The sequence below is a fragment of the Rhipicephalus microplus genome, chromosome X (assembly GCF_043290135.1).
Source record: "Rhipicephalus microplus isolate Deutch F79 chromosome X, USDA_Rmic, whole genome shotgun sequence".
Classification (NCBI taxonomy): Eukaryota; Metazoa; Arthropoda; class Arachnida; order Ixodida; family Ixodidae; genus Rhipicephalus; species Rhipicephalus microplus.
In genome coordinates, this window is record NC_134710.1 from 238,748,561 (window position 1) to 238,760,897 (window position 12,337).

At 43.8% G+C, this 12,337-nt stretch overlaps 1 long non-coding RNA gene across 1 annotated transcript in view; it reads right to left on the reverse strand.

Annotated features, from left to right (window-relative positions):
* Nucleotides 1–1,048: 1,048 nt before the first annotated feature.
* Nucleotides 1,049–12,337, reverse strand: part of LOC142776024 (uncharacterized) — a 68,569-nt gene continuing 57,280 nt past the window's right edge. Inside the window, exons 3-5 of the long non-coding RNA XR_012887240.1 lie at nt 10,782–10,862; nt 7,840–7,979; nt 1,049–1,968 (exon numbers count right to left, since the gene is read on the reverse strand). This is a non-coding gene — a long non-coding RNA (uncharacterized LOC142776024). The remainder of the gene's footprint in view (nt 1,969–7,839; nt 7,980–10,781; nt 10,863–12,337) is intronic.

Here is a 12,337-nt window from a genome sequence, read left to right on the forward strand (position 1 = left end):
GATGTGTGCCTTCCTCTCACGCGTCACCGCATACCTCGGCTTTTGGCCAGAATAAGTTCAAACAACTTTATATTTTAGGGTATTTTTACCATGTCGGCGCTGAGTTTTGTCGAAAGAGCGTGAGGACGTTTCGCTTTTTGCATTCGGCAACAATAAATCGCTGCTAGTATCTTCTGTATAGAAATAATTTTGTGACATTTTTGCTTTCGGCAGATCTCGCCGAGGTCTTGTGAGTTCTCATGATAATAACAATAGTTCCTGGATTTTTACGTCCGAAAGCTACGATGTATGGTTACGAAGGACGCCATAGTAGGAGGCTCCGTAAACTTCGACCTCTTGGGCTCCTTTAACGTGCAGCTAAAATCATTACACATGCCAATAACATTGCACCTCCGTGGAAATGCGGCAGTAGAAAGTCGTGGGATCAAGGTGCGTACTCGGGATCTTCGATTGACGGAGTCGTTGATTCTCCTCTATACTTTATTCCTAAAGAGGAGGGTGGGGTGGAGGTACAAATAAAATTCCTTTTTATTTCATTATTTCGCATGAAAACGCTCAAAAACGGAGAAGGAAGGAAGTGCACAGTGCTTACTTCAAGTCACTACACGTTAGAAATTAACAGTGACCTCTGGAAAGGAAGTGTGGCAGCTTGGGCTAGTTGGTATGACACAACGATTGTTATAGCGCGAGAACACGTGTCCTTGTCTCTTCATCGTCGTTCTGTTCTCTCGCTGTAACTATCCTCTGGAAAGGAAACTACGAAAAATATGAAGAGCCAATAAAGACAGAGAAACACAAAAGCAAAGGAACTTGCGAAAGTGCACTTTTTGGTGACTCTGCGCCTGCGCCTACACAACTGATTTTTTTGTTTTACAGACCGCAAGTCCAATCAAAGTCAAAGGTGGCAGGAACGAGTACATGAATGAAGAAAAAAAACAAAAAAAAACACATCACTTACAGCAGCCATGCGTGTTTTTGACATCTGAGGGAATTTTCTCTTATTGTGATACATGACATTATCCAGCTGAGCGACTGTACTACAAAGGTATGCAGTGCCAGTATGGAGCCTTCGTTTATTTGTAGTTTATGCTAGTTTCCTTTGTTCATGTGTATAACAATACTCTTGAAACCCTATGAGAGACAAGATATCGAACGTTCGCATCTTAGTGTGTGGCCTCCGGCTTTCATATCGTCACGTGGTGTCTATACGCATGCCAGAAAGCGCTCCCGTCCTCTTCTCCTGCAGTGCTCTGAAATATAGAGCTTGGTGGTAGTGGTGGATGTTCACACCAGATTACTCGAAGGGCCTGCTAGGTGTTTCAGATGTTGGAACCCGCAGCTTCACTTGGAATCGTCGGGCGGGTGACAACCATCGTGCTGCTCGACCGCACGGCGTGTCTCCTGATCTGGTGCTTAACCCCAGTAGTGGTGAAAAGGAAAACCTACTCGCCACGACAGAACCCCGTGGTTGGTGTGCGCCCTCCTCCGGCGAGGCTCGCAAAGCGGCCGAGAGAAAAAACCACTCTCTGGAGCTCTCTCGCTCTCTCCCCACTTTTGCGTTCTTGACGCGCTGCTTGTATCTTGCGCGGTCGCTGCAGTTGCTGCTCTCACCGCGTTATTCGGTGCGTAGCCCGATTAAATAATAAAAGGGGGCGCGCTAGCGCGGCAGCGATGTGCCGGGAGGGGGGGGGGGGGTTACTCATTAGCATATCCCAGAACTCATCGCGTCGTCGACGTCACCGGGCAGGACCCCGCCTTCGCAAGCCCGATTGGAGGGCGCTTGCCGAAAGAGGCGGGCCCGCTCCCCCACGCGACGGTCGCAGTGAGGGCAATGTCAGGCGCGCAGCCATCTCCGCCGGTCTTTTCTTCGACGCCCTCGATCCTCCGATTCCTGCGCCCGAAGTGGCAGCTGAACCTGGCGAGAGAAGCTCTCCGCTTGGAGCATCTCCAGTGTTGATTCCTGAGAACCTGCACGGGACGGCAATGATAAGCTCGTAGCAGTTTTTTTTTTTTTAAATCATGTTTCCACCGGGGGGTATACACGCACGTATATACAATGACAATGCACAGAACCGTACCCGCTTGCTGTATTCTTTTTATTATGTAACACGTACATCTAATTAGACAGCAATCGTATGTTTGTTTATGCTTTATGATCGCATGCAGGTATAACCATGAAAATACTGTTGAAGTCATAGCTCAGTGAAAATCACTGATGTGCAGCTCAGATTGCCTAAAGAGCTAATACAAGCAAAGAATACATAATGAAAAGTATACCGTTCTTCCGAGCACAGTGTTGGAGCAGCTTTCGGATACAAAGCATACACGAAAATACGCAGTATAGAACGCACATCTTGAAACACTTGTGAGTTGCGAGGTACACTCACTGCGACATTCTTTATTGACAGCATACCGACATAGGATCGCTGTTAGTCTCTATAGCAGACACAGAATATACATACTTCTTTTCTTCATATTGCAATTTGAGTTTGATTAAATCTGTGTTATGCCGACCTTTCTTTTGTGGACACCAAACTTTATTTACTTCGTGACGTTGCAGCGTTCATTCTTCTGGCATTAGTAAAATTGCAATTCATGAACCACTTATTTTTTGAAGCTCCTATTGTACGATTCTAATGATTAATCATATAATATTGTTTTTTGTTGTTTCTTTGTATTCTAACTTCGAAATCAATGTTAAAGGTGCCTTTCTTCTGCATTCATTTTGTTTAGATGCTAATTCCGCTGCCACGTGATGCACCCCAGCCCTTCGATAAGCTAGTGCGCTGTTTATTATTATTGATATTTTTGGTAAACCAAGGCATATTGTTCCAGTTGTAAGCCTTCACTTCGCGGAATAAAATTTGAATTGAAAACAGTTGGTGTTACACTGGCCTCATCATTGATAGATAGATGTGTCAATGCTTCAGTTAAATGCAAACGAACTATACCCGGCACAATGATCAATGTTGTTCTATGTAGAATCTTCTGGGCTTTTTTGAGAAGTCTGTCCTATATACTATAAATAGTCATATATAGTCTGAATTGGAGGGGGGGGGGTGGAGGGGGAAGCTTGGGCTTAAGCCCCACATTCTCACCATTGGCCTCTTTCTCTAATCACTTCGCAAACGTTCTGAACTTGTGTCGCACATTACCCGCATTCAAATGAATAAACCGGCACACATCAACAAACTTTTTTAACACCAAAGTATTTTAAGCCGGGGTCGACCACGGCTCTGCTGACGTACTTCCGTTACGGCAATGACGTTAGTATGTTGTCTGGTGTGCTAATGGCAAGCCATTTATATAAACTATAAACTGTTTGTCAGTCCTCAGAGCTTCGAAATTTTAGTGCGTTTTCGTTATCAGTGTCGAGATGGCGCGACAGGCTCGAGTTGAGCGCGCTCTCAAGGTCGTCGTCTCCGCGAAGCACCGCCTCCGCGGAGCGTGGTCTCTCTTACGCGCTCTTATCAGACTCGTAATTCGGTTAAAAAGAAAGAAAGGTTACTTCGCAAGATGCCACGGCAGCGTTCACGAAAAGAGCGCGCTGCTGAGAATAAGAGCAAGGAAGAATTGTGACTGTTGTTCGCGCTCGTCCTGGGTATATTGTGCGCTCGTTTCGTGCTCGTTTTTTTTTTTCTCTTTTAACAGCGCACTTAATGGGTCGAGCTGTGACCGTTGTTAGTCCGCGCTTGCCCTTTCTATGCTAACTTCGTGCGTGCTTTCTGCTTGAGGTGTGCGCTGCAAGTTTCCAGCTGCTTGCTGCTTCTAACCCGAGTTCACAATTTGTTTCTGTAGCTGAAACTATGCACAATAAATGCTCAGCTGCCTCTGTAAAGACAAGTTGTGTTATACAACTTTTGTGTTATACCGATTCTTATATAGAGGGATCAGCCACCTTTATTTTTTTGGGGGGGGGGGGGGGCAATGCACTTAGCCATATACGCCAACCGACATTACTAATGAAACATGGAGCATCAGGATTGGCTGAAATTTTCTGTTGCAAACAACTTCAGCTATAATTTTATTGCAACATGTGCCAAAGATTACTTCGCTCAGAGGCTTTGCGATACGTCTACGTTAATCATTGCGAGCCTCTCGAGTAACATACCGGGTGTTAAGCTTTATGATTTTTTTTTAAATTAGGTGCTCAAAGGCACGCGAGAACCACTTGTGCAAATAAGTCAAGCGGCCAGGCAGACAGAAAGCTTGAAAATAATGATCGCTGCCAGCAGTCCAACTATCTAAACTTTATTATTTAAATTTTTACTGGCTGCGGCAAGTTGGCACTTTGTATTGAAATAATGCAGGCAGTGGTGTTCGAACACAGTTTCAGTCGGAAGATTTTTTCTAGCATGCCTGTGCTCCGAGATATCCGGCTCCAAAGCTTAAATGTCTTTCGTATGATTACGTATGCAAGAGGGTGAGGGTCTGCGCAAAGCTCCTCCCTAAAGAGACGCATCTGTTGCGTATGGTGTTTAGTGTGGGAAGATGTTGGAAGCGTAGGCATACATAATAACAATTGCTTTTGCCCTCTCGGCCGGCGAAATCAAAATAAGACAGCGTGGTGCACCATGAGCCTTACGCATGATTCTGATGAACGCGAAAACAAGAGACCATTTTTCGCGACGTTTTCCTTTGACTTTAGATCACACAGAGATGTCTAGTGAACGCTTCAGCTTGACCGTTCTGTACTAGGGTGCCTCTGGTAGCACAGCGTCTCTGCATTGATGGTCCACCAAAGAAATCCATGTGGAGTCCTTCCGAGCTAATATGGCTCCTTCTAGCGTGAGGTATACTACAGAAGAAAACGTAGACGTGGTGCTTGCAATGGCTGAAATGAATGACAACGCTTGGAGCTTTATCCGTCTCGCCACCCACACCATTCCCTTCTAAGAAGTCCCACTTTCACAAACCTATACTTCGACGCTTTTGCGCAACAGGCTCAGTCCACCTTTCAAGATGGACCACGAAGGCCGACGTGGATGAAAACTTTAAAATTGGCGTTGTTGCGTGCGTAACCTCGATGCCAGAGCTCACCATAGACAGATTTTTGATCAGTGTGGTCGCAGCGTCGGAACAGTCACAACTGTTCAAAGAAAGCACAAGTTCCATTCATATCACGTTTACCTTCATCAGGACCTACGTGAGCCGGATTTCGAAAGGCAAGTTGACTTCTGCAATGGGGGCCTTCTGAAAACTGATAAAAAAATTGACTTTTTGCACAGAATAATTTATACTGATGAAGCTCGGTTTTGCCGAAATAGAAGTGTTAATCTTCACAACGCCCATTATTGGACACTAGAAAACCCACCCTGGCAGAGGCAGCACAAGCATCAAGTTCGCTGGAGTAACATGTGGTGCGGCCTACTCGAGGACAGGATCATTAGATGCCACTTTTTTTAAGGACAACTTTAACGGAAAGTTATACACAGAAGAAATATTAGGTGTTGTAATTGATGACCTTGTCTGCAGTCTTTCCCTGAAGGACCTGCGCCAAGTATGGTTTCAGCGTGATGGAGCACCACCACGTTTTTCTTCCAGGGTGAAGAACTAGTTGGACTGACGCTTTCCACAACAGTGGATTGGGCGCGCAGGAGAGATGTTTTGGCCGCCAAGATCTTTTGAACTTTCCCCGCTCGACTGTTTCTATTGGGGCTACGTTAAAGATCGAGTTTACGTAACAGAGCCCAGCGATGTTTATGACATGAAGGACAAAATAACAACTGCCTGTGCAAGTATTCCTGCAGAAGTATACTACGATGAGTCATTCAGTCGACGCGAGAGCGGTTTTCGGGGCATTGACGTCTTGAGAGGTGAAGAGTTCCGATGAGATTTGTGCATCACCGAAATAAGCTTTTGTAGCAGCAGGAAATATGCGTCGTAAGGCTAAAACTGTTTCAGTTATTATTGGTAGAGTAGTTCCTCTTGATTTCAATAAACGTTACACTACGCGGACATCCGCAGTCACGCTATTCGCGTAGCCAAAGAAACGACCATGCACGCTTCTCTAGTCTGTTCTGTTCTGTTTTAACTGTTTTTCTGTGGACAGGTTGAGGTGCCTATTGCCTCGGCTACTCCATATCACAAAGTTATGCAGCGAAAAATAAATTAATAATACAGAACGGTACCCAAAAATTAAAAATACGAAAAAGAAAAAAAAAAGATAATAGCACACTGAAACCAGTTCAAATATCATGCCAATACACAGTTTTCATGCCAATACACAGTTTTCATGCAATAAATATCATGCCAATACACAATATCATGCCAATACACAGTATCATGCCAAAACACCACTGCCTTCATTTTTTCAATATAAACATGTCAATCAAGTTACCAAAGCCAGTAAAAAGTTATTTATTGAATTTTAGTTATTTGGATTCTGACAGTGATAATTATCCTCTAACTTTCTGTCCCCCTGGCCACCTAACTTATTCGCACAAGTGGTTCTCGCGTGCCTTAAAGCACGTAATTTAAAAAAAAATCACAAAGCTGAACTTTGAACACCCGGTATACACAACTAAAGCAGCCATAATTTATAGTGAATGCGACACATAATACGCATACAGGTTATCCGCCATCCTTAATAGACGCGCGATGAAGCTGCCGCGGTATACGCAGGTGTGGTTGCAGCATGCCCTAGTGGCGCACGCGTGATAAATGTGCCCGATGCTTTCAGGACATGCTGCCCGATTACTCGCTCGTCGTCACCCCGCAGCTGCGCTGATGGAAGACCGCGTGCGAGAAGCCAGCATGGGCCTTTATGCTGCACATATTCGAGATATATTTTTTCTACGTTTCTCTTGCTTCTTGGTATTGCACCTTTCTAATTGCACGAACTGGTCTGTACACAAAGCAGCACATCGGTGGACCTAAAGGACTGTATAGGCGACAATACTACAAGTGCTATAGATTAGCAGAATCTGTGCTCTGGCGCGTGCGAATTTACACACATGCGTTGTTCACGGCTGCTGTGTCGGTAGATCATGCTCCGTTCCGTTTAATTTGGCCCAATGACTCATTCATTAAGAGCTTTGTCGTGTAAAGCTTTGTTTCTTTCTGCCTTCTTCCTCCGTACCAATTTGTGTTTTAGAGCTTTCTTAGTATAGTATAACCATGTATACATGCATTTGTACCCCGTAATGTCAATTTCATAACCCGAAGAAAAAAAAAGTATTAATGAAGAATCCTAAAGAGAAGCACATGTGTACAACAAGTAAGACTAGCGTTGTGAGGCACTGCGCCCGTTTACGAATACGAAAATATTTTCCTTGCCACCGGCTGCTTCGCATTTGTTCACTGATCGCATGCCCCGTGTCATCACTGATTGGCCGTTATTTACGTTTACGAATAATCCTAGCATAAGGAAGCTTTTTTGTGTACTGCAAGTCTATTTTCTACTCTGGGCTGCCAGATAAAGTAGCGTGACACCGATTCCTGGCGAGATTTATTTAGAACACACAGCCTGATATACTCTTCTTATGACAGTTCTGGACATGCAAGGAAACCAGACTATTGGAACTTCGTCTAAGCGCTGCCCCTTCACTGCAAACATCGCCAAGCACAGTATATATTTGCAAAAATAAATTGATACTACTGTCACGGCCCGAAGCGATGTGTATATGGGTTTGTGATAGTCAGTGGAAACCAAATTATTAGCAGGACGCTTGTGTTTGAGGAGGAGGAGGAGGAGGAAGCAGCAAAAGGGAGAAGGCAGGGAGGTTAACCACAAAGACATCCGGTTGGCTACCCTACACTGGGGGATTAGGGAAGGGGACAAGAAAGACGAGTAAGAGGGAAGAGAGGGATAGAAAAAAAGGTGGGGGAGAGACTGACAGTAATTTCACTGCATCGTGTAGAACTCTACCGCACGTCAGAGGCGTTCACACAAGCCTGTCTTTCTCAGGAAACACAGCAGCTAGGGCTTTCACTGCCTTGTGGGCTGTCGAGGCATGTGGACGTTGCAGTAATAGCACCTGCACAGAAAGAGGCCGATCATCCAGTCGCCGCATTGCGTTGGCAAGTACTTGTCTATCTGGCAAATCGAGGACAATGACACAGCAGGTGTTCAATATTTTCGTCGGTGCCGCAAAAATCGCACGCCGCACTATCAGTAATTCCGATTAACATGGTATAAGCTTTCGTTAAAGCAACTCCCAGCCAAAGGCGATATCGACGTGTAGCTTCGCTTGTGTTTGAGAATTGTTTTAGACCAGGCAGGAGCCCACAGCGAATTTAGACGCGTCTTCAACGGGGAACTATACGCTCAGTACGAAGTTGTGGCTTCATATTGAGCAGGCCACTGGACTCGGATGATGTCGAAGTGCATGCCATCGCTGAATGTTCTGCCACTCAATTTTCATTCGTCTATAAGGCCTCAGACTCCAAGAGTCAGTTGAGACAACAGCCTAAGGCAGTTAGCCCATCTAGTAATCTATCGCTGGATGAAAAGCTGATCTACTCATGCATTCGACGCTTGAAACCGTCGTTATCGTATGGCCCAGATGGCATCTCTTCCACCATACTAAAGGCTTATGGTAATATTTGCCCCAGCACTGACTGCAACATTTAATAACTGTCTGAATGCTTCTACATTTCCCAGTATGTGGAAAACTGTGCGTGTTTTTTTAGTATTTAAGTCGGGCTGTAAAACTGATGTTTCTAATTATCGCCTGATTTCTTTACTGTGTGCCACATCGAAGATCTTTCAGCTGGCTCTTCACAACAAATTGTATGTTAGCCTGAATAATTCATATATTTCTAATCATCACGGGTTTCTCCCTATAGCTGCTCAACTACCACTGATCTGCTAGTTTGATAACGCAAATCTTCCCTCCTTTTTCTTGAAGAGGTCAGGTTGACGTATATTGTACTGTGATCTGAGCAAAGCTTTGGACGTAGTCATCCACTCACTGCTTTTCGTTAAACTTGCAAACATTGATGTTTACTCGTCTGTTGTGAATCTCCTGCACAGTTGTCTGCATAATATATCATGGTATACGTTGCCGTAAATGGCCAAATGTCTTGACTAGGGGAGTCCTTCAAGGGTCGGTATTAGGACCGTGCACTCTTATTTTTTTCTTCGCTAGCGATGTTTCTTTTGTAATTCGTTATTCTCCTTGTCTTTTGTATGCAAACGACATCAAGATATGTAAGTAAATTCGATCGGTTAACGACTGTCCCTTGATGCAGACAGATTTGTTTTCTTTCTCCGAATGGTGTGACAATAACATTTTCTTGAATACCTAAAAGTCAAAACTCATGAGTATATCTCGCGAAACATCCATCGTGTCATTACTATACTCTGTCAATACCATATCTTTGGGTAAAGTATATAAACTCAGTGGTCTTCGTGTTCTTTCTGATAGCATGCTAATTTTTTTTTTGCTCACACTAAACGTGCGGCCATGCGTGGCTTCGCTCTCTCGGCTGTGTTTGCAGACTCTCTCGAAAATTGAGTTCTCCTACAGCCTTCCACAAATGGCACACTGCAATATGGGTTCCTCAACTTGAAGATGCACCGGTTATCTGGAATGGCACTGCTAAATCTGGCAGTGACGCTATATAGCGAGTGCAGAAAAAAATTATAAGCATTTACAATCTTCGGTTTGCTTGAAATGACTCTGGATCTCGTTCTAACACTGTCATATTATTACCGTCGACATCACTGCCGACGAAATCCCGCTGACCTGTTATTTCTTTAAAAACTAGTTCACGGTATGATATCCTGCCCTATACTTCTCAGTTCTGTAAATTTTCGCATTCTGGATAAATCAACTAGAGAGAATCGATCATTTCATGTGTCTGCCAACTTCGTTCAGCACTCTACGCTGTTCTCAGAATACAAAGTGCCTATAATGATACTTTTCATGGTCTTTATATTTCTAACAGTCAACTGTGATTGTTTATATGTCAGCTCTGCACTGTCTTAACATAGTCTTTCATGATGTGCAGATTCTTTCCTTTTCGTCTTTCAAGAAGGTTTCCACATAGTTGTGTATATTCCTCTTTGATTTTCACTCTTATTCCATTGTCTTCTATTTTTATTCTTCCCTTTTTTTGCTCAATAATTTTTGTCTGTTGTGTGTTTTCACACTGTGTATTTGATTTTTCTGAAGAGTGTTTGTTATTTATTGTTTATTTGTATTATTTTCTTTTTGCGTGCACCTGCACTAAGACCTCATGGTTGTTTCTCGGCATTAATTAAATAGTTGATTGATTGGTTGATCAATTTATAGCCCACCAGTAACACAGCTGTGTGATGACACAACAATGACGAATATAGAAGTGACAACGGTGCTATGACACGTGAGTGTGTTGACTATTGTATATTCACGATAGCGTGACGTGATAGCGCAACCGAGCGAGAGCACTGGCCTCAAAGGCGATGGAAAAACCACGATGGCATCCTATCGGTGAAGTTATGACATCAAATGCATCACGTTGTTCCAATGACGACAATTATTTTATGATGTGGCATGAACACAGCGCACCAAAGACAACATGATTTCGCTGTGGCTCGATGACGATCATGTTATGCGATCCAACTAAGGCAACGAAATGAAAGCTTGTGATTGAGGCATTATGACAAAAAAACACGAATAGAAAATGATGAATTATCACAATAGAGAGGAAGCGATAGAATGACGACGAAACCAGGTGATGTTGGAGGGGTTTGATTCATTGCGGGTAATGTGCAATCGCGACGAAACGGCATAATTGTGTAGATATTGCCGCATATGTTTTGCGTTTGTTATATGGAACGACCCGGGACTTACGGTGGTCAGCGACTTCATACATGTCTAATGGAGAGGGTAGGTGAAGAAGGCCTTTATGCTGGAGATGTAGTTGTGTATACGCTGAAAGAAAAAAAAATAGAGAAGTGTACTTCATGCCGCTGTATATGGCATTTCCACACAAATTTGCCATAGGGATGGGTGTCCAAACAAACAAACAAACAAACAAACAGAAAGTGAATAAAACTAATTTAAACTTCGTATGGTTCTTTTTCTTCATTCAGATTTTAAATCTGCGTCATAACACCATGTCTGACTTCGGACGATAACACAAGGAGGTGTATCAGAGCTAACTAACAGGTTCTTTTTTTTTGTCAGAAGATATACGTTAAGGCACAGTACGTTTCCAACCTTTATTTATATTTAAAATATTAATAACAAAGACACGGTATGAAAGCGGCCCTGTAACCATTTTGAACATGGTCAGAAAACGATGTTCATCGGTATTCAAGTCTCCTGAGAACATGGGATCCAAATAATACTGCGCAACACGCGCCCTGGAATTTTTTACAATTTATTATGAAAGTCAACTCTAAATCACATACTCTTCTCTGGACAAATGATGTCATAAACCCAAATGACTGAGCCACGACTGTCCAGGGTGATTGAGTGATTTAAGCATAGTGTGACCATGGCCTTCGAGATGGCGTGCTCGCGTCGTGTTTATTTCCCGCCACCCAATCGCATGGAGAGAGCATGTTTCCAGAGGCGGGCTTGGCGCGCTCTTTTCTCCGCACCGCGGCGCTCCCACGGAGGATCGCAAAGGTTGCTGATCAAAAAGGTTGGCGTAGCTTGTCTGCGGTGAAAGAAAAAAGATAGGTTTTGCGCTTTCATATAACCTCGCCCTCATTTTGAAATGTCGGGTCAAGGTGTAAGAGAGGCAAAGTCAATGCTAAGACGTATATATTCACAAATGGGCCTTTTTTTCGCTGTACATTTGCGCCGTACTTACAAGTGTGATGCCTCTGCAAGAGATCCGCAACTGCTGGAAACTTACCTTAGTTCGAAGTTTGCGGGCTCTATAGTACGGGGGGCACTGACGAAAGAGAAAAAAAAATGACGGCTCGCTTCTCAAGCGCAGTTATAAGAGTGCCACGTTCTACGCTCACTGTTTTCACTCGATCGAATAAATGAGTTCCCTTTTCTTTCCTTTTGTGAAACCAGCGCTGCTTTTCGTTGTAACCGTTTCGAGAATTCCCGTAAACGCGCTGATGTAATCGCAGTGGCGCAGTGGTCCCAGTGCGAATGGTCAGCCATTCGCGTTGCGAGTTTGTTCAGTGGATATGTTGGGCAATGTAAGAACGAACATCTAGATATTTTGCTCGTTCAAGAACGCAGCACGTGCTCAAAGTTTGGTGTATCTGGTATGAAACACGTAGCAGTGACAATTGACATTTTTCTCTTTCGTCATAGTCTACCTGAGCGAATCTTAGTTTACTTCAGAAGGACGCTGTTCTGCCGCATGTGCAGCCCTTTTGATTTGGATTTAGTCGAGAGTATACTGTAAACGAACACGATATTCATATTCGCATTGCGCT